At 38.6% G+C, this 3,870-nt stretch overlaps 1 non-coding gene across 1 annotated transcript; it reads right to left on the reverse strand.

Annotated features, from left to right (window-relative positions):
- Positions 1-1,781: 1,781 nt before the first annotated feature.
- On the reverse strand, positions 1,782-1,888 carry LOC141699587 (small nucleolar RNA R71). Its single transcript, XR_012566033.1, has one exon. It is a non-coding gene; the product is annotated as a small nucleolar RNA R71 (small nucleolar RNA).
- Positions 1,889-3,870: the final 1,982 nt, after the last annotated feature.

The raw sequence follows: 3,870 nt of genomic DNA on the forward strand, positions 1-3,870 counted from the left end.
CAGGTCGAGATGGCAGAATTCTGTTTCTACTTGGATTCTGAGAGTTTGAAGCCCTGGTTGATTCTACATCATATATATTAATAACTTATGATCGTTTTTCATAAGAAGACGTAATAGAGCTTAAGGAAAAGGCGTAAGAAGACCGTATAGCACAATTCAACTAAGGCGAAGAGGGTCTAGTTTATTTTTGTGATTCTTTGTTTTAAGTTGTAATCTTGGATTCTAGTTTTCTTATTTGTTGAACCTATACTCTTTTTTAACATACTTGGTTTTATTATTTATTCAGTATAAAGACTACGTTTATTATACCATGCTTTCATCGGAACCCACATTGATGATGAGTCCGATTATGGGTTAATCGTTATCGTGGGGTTCTAACGAATTTACTTATGAATTTCTTTAGTTAATTTATTTCGATGCCTTAGTATGTGGTTATTGTATGATAACCTAGTATTGGTTGTGCTTATTTGTCTTAAAAGCGTCGCGAACTTATAAGATAGTGTGTTAATCTCTATTGAAGCGAAAGTGAATTTAGGGGTTTAGAACTTGCCATGCTAGTATAGGTTCATGTATTTGATATGCATGATTCGTAGGTAATTTTATCCATCTTACTTGGCCTATGTAATCAGGATAGATAACTTGTGCATTAAACTGTTATGTTGTCAAATTCTATAGACATATAGGGTCTCAATTTAATTGGTGTCTATTCAGCTTCTATCTCTTTTGTGGATGTCTGGTAGTAGGGTAATCGTGCAACGAAAGTTGGCGTTTCCTTGTTTTGTGTTATCTGATTAATATCATCACCATTGCATGCTAAGGTTAAGAACAAAAAGGCTACTGAATGTAGTAATGAAGTTATAATCCCATGTTTATGTCGTATAGTAATCAATCATTTTTAATCTCTTAGTTAATGTTTTTAGTATAATCTCTTAGTTAATCATAGTTATAAACAACCTCAAATTGGTAATCGTCTTAGCATTGAATAATAACCATATCATTGTTGCATAAGTGCATTGATTAAAATTAACCTACACCAGTCTCTGTAGGAACGAACTAGAAATAATTCTATATTACTTACGATCGCGTATACTTGCGTGAATATTAGCGCGTGTTATCGTCCTAACAAGTTTTTGGCGCCGCTGTCGGGGACTCGGTGTTAATTTTTAGTTTATGTGTTTGTCATTAGTGGTCGTTAAAGTTCATTGACTCGGACATTGTTACTTACTTATTTCCTTGTTGTGTTTCAGCTACTCTAGCGAGCGTGTATGCATACGCGTTCTCGGTCTCGTAGGAGAACACTGGATCAAGATGAGGAAGAAGTTGTAGTAGCTAAGGAAGTTTTTGAGGAAATTCTTGTCGAGGAGAAAGTTGAAGAAGAAGCTCTTATTGCAATGGGAGAACTAGAAGTGAATCTGAAGGCTTTGATGGATTACTCTCAACCGAAGATAAATGATATTCAGTCTAGCATTGTCCAACCAGCCATTTCAGCTAACACCTTTGAGATCAAGTCGAACACGATTCAGATGATACAGAACTCAGTTCAGTTTGGGGTTTCTCCGACAGAAGACCACAACATTCACATCAGAGATTTCGTCGAGATCTACGACACTTTCAAGTTCAATGGAGTTTCTGAAGATGCTATTAAGTTGAGGCTTTTCCCATTCTCTCTGTGGGATAAAGCTAAGTGCTGGTTACATTCTCTAACACCAGGGTCTATCACCAAATGGGGGGATCTTTCTCAAAAGTTCATAACTAAATTATTTCCTATAGCGAAGACTGCTGCAATCAGAAATGCACTTACTCAATTTGCTCAGTAATCTGGAGAATCTTTATGTGAGGCTTGGGCCCGCTACAAAGAGATGCTTAGAAAGTATCCTCACCATGGGATGCCTGACTGGATGATCATTAACTGCTTCTATAATGGATTGGGTGCTACTTCTAGACCCATGCTTGATGCAGCATTAGGAGGAGCCTTATGGGCTAAAAGCTACGATGAAGCTTATGAATTGATTGAACCGATGGCTGATAATAAATACCAGAATCCTACTCAGAGACTACCTCAACGAAAGGTATCAGGAATTCTGAAAGTGGATGCAGCTACTGCTATAGCTGCTCAGCTTAAGGCTTTGATGATGAAGGTGGATTCGTTGGCTAATTATGAAGTTAATCAGATCACTAGTGTCTGTGAGCTTTGTGCTGGTGCCCGTGAGATGGCGCAGTGTGCTATTTCTAGTGAATCAGCTCAGTTTGTGAGTAATTTTTAGAGGTCGTAGCAGCCTGTGCCATCCACTTATCATCCTAACAACCGTAATCATCCTAATTTTAGCTGGAGCAATACTCAGAATGTGGTCCAGCAGACTTATCAGCAGTATGCATCAAAGCAATACAACCCTCCTGGTTATCAGTAACCGCAATATGCACCAAGACAACAACTCCAGCTGCAACAATCTAATGAAAAATCTGAATTGGAGGAGTTAAGGCTCTTGTGCAAGAGCCAAGCTGTTTCTATAGAGACCTTGGAGAATCAATTTAGGCAAATTGCCAATGCCTTACTAAATCGTCAACCTAGTACACTCCCTAGTGACACTGAAGTTCCAGAAAGAGGGAAGCTAAGGAGAAGGTAAAGGCAATTACATTGAGGTCTGGGAAGGTTGCAAATCCTGAACACTCTCAAGTTTCGGAAGAAGAAGTTGTGGCTGAAGAAGAAGTGCAGAAGGAAGTAGAAGTGGAAGCAAGAAAGACTATTATTGAACACACTCCTAATGAGGGTAATACAGGGGAAAAATAGATCTATCCTCCACCTCCTTTTCCTAAGAGACTATAGAAGAAAAAGCTAGATAAGCAGTTTGAGAAGTTTCTGGAGGTGTTCAAGAAACTTCATATCAACATACCTTTCGATGAAGCTCTTGAACAGATGCCTAGTTATGCAAAGTTTATGAAAGGTATTCTCTTTCAGAAAGTGAAGCTGGATGAATTAGAGACAGTTGCTCTTACGGAGGAATGCAGCGCTCTGCTGCAATAGAAGTTGCCACCGAAGCTAAAAGTTCCTGAAAGCTTCACTATTTTTTATACCATTGGAAAAGTGTCATTTGACAAATGCCTATATGACTTGGGAGCTAGCATCAATCTGATGCCCTTGTCAATCTTCAAGAAGTTGGACTTACCTGATCTAAAGCCTACTTATATGACCTTACAGTTAGCAGATCATTCTATTACATATCCACAAGGCATTGTGGAGGATGTCTTAGTAAAGGTTGATAAACTCATCTATCCTGCTGATTTTGTAATTCTTGATTTCGTGGAGGATAAGAAGATTCCCATAATCTTGGGAAGACCATTATTGGCTACCGACCGAACCTTGATTCATGTGCAGAAGGGTGAGCTTACTATGAGAGTGCTGGATCAGGATGTGACGTTCAATGTTTTTAATGCCATGAAATTTCTGATTGAGAATGAGGAGTGCTTAAAAGTGGAGTTGGTTGATTCTGTGGTTACTTAAAACTTGATCAAATGCTAAGGTCTGATGCCTAGAGAAGGCCTTGTTGGGGAATTCAGATAGTGAAGATAACGAAGGTGATGAGCAGTTGCAGTATTTGAATGCTTCTCCCTGAAAGCGAAGGCTGGATATTCCTTTTAAATCTCTTGGAATGGAGGAGTTGAACAAATCTCCAAAGTGCCTCAAGCCATCTATTGAGGAAGCTCTTACACTTAAGCTTAAACCATTGCCTGAATACTATGCATTTTTAGGTGATGCATCTACTTTACCTGTTATTATTGCATCTGACCTTTCAGGTAGTGATGAGGAAAAGCTCTTAAGAATTCTGAGAGAGTTCAAGTTGGCAATTGGATGGACTATAGCAGATATTATGA

The sequence above is a fragment of the Apium graveolens genome, chromosome 11 (assembly GCF_009905375.1).
Source record: "Apium graveolens cultivar Ventura chromosome 11, ASM990537v1, whole genome shotgun sequence".
Lineage (NCBI taxonomy): Eukaryota > Viridiplantae > Streptophyta > Magnoliopsida > Apiales > Apiaceae > Apium > Apium graveolens.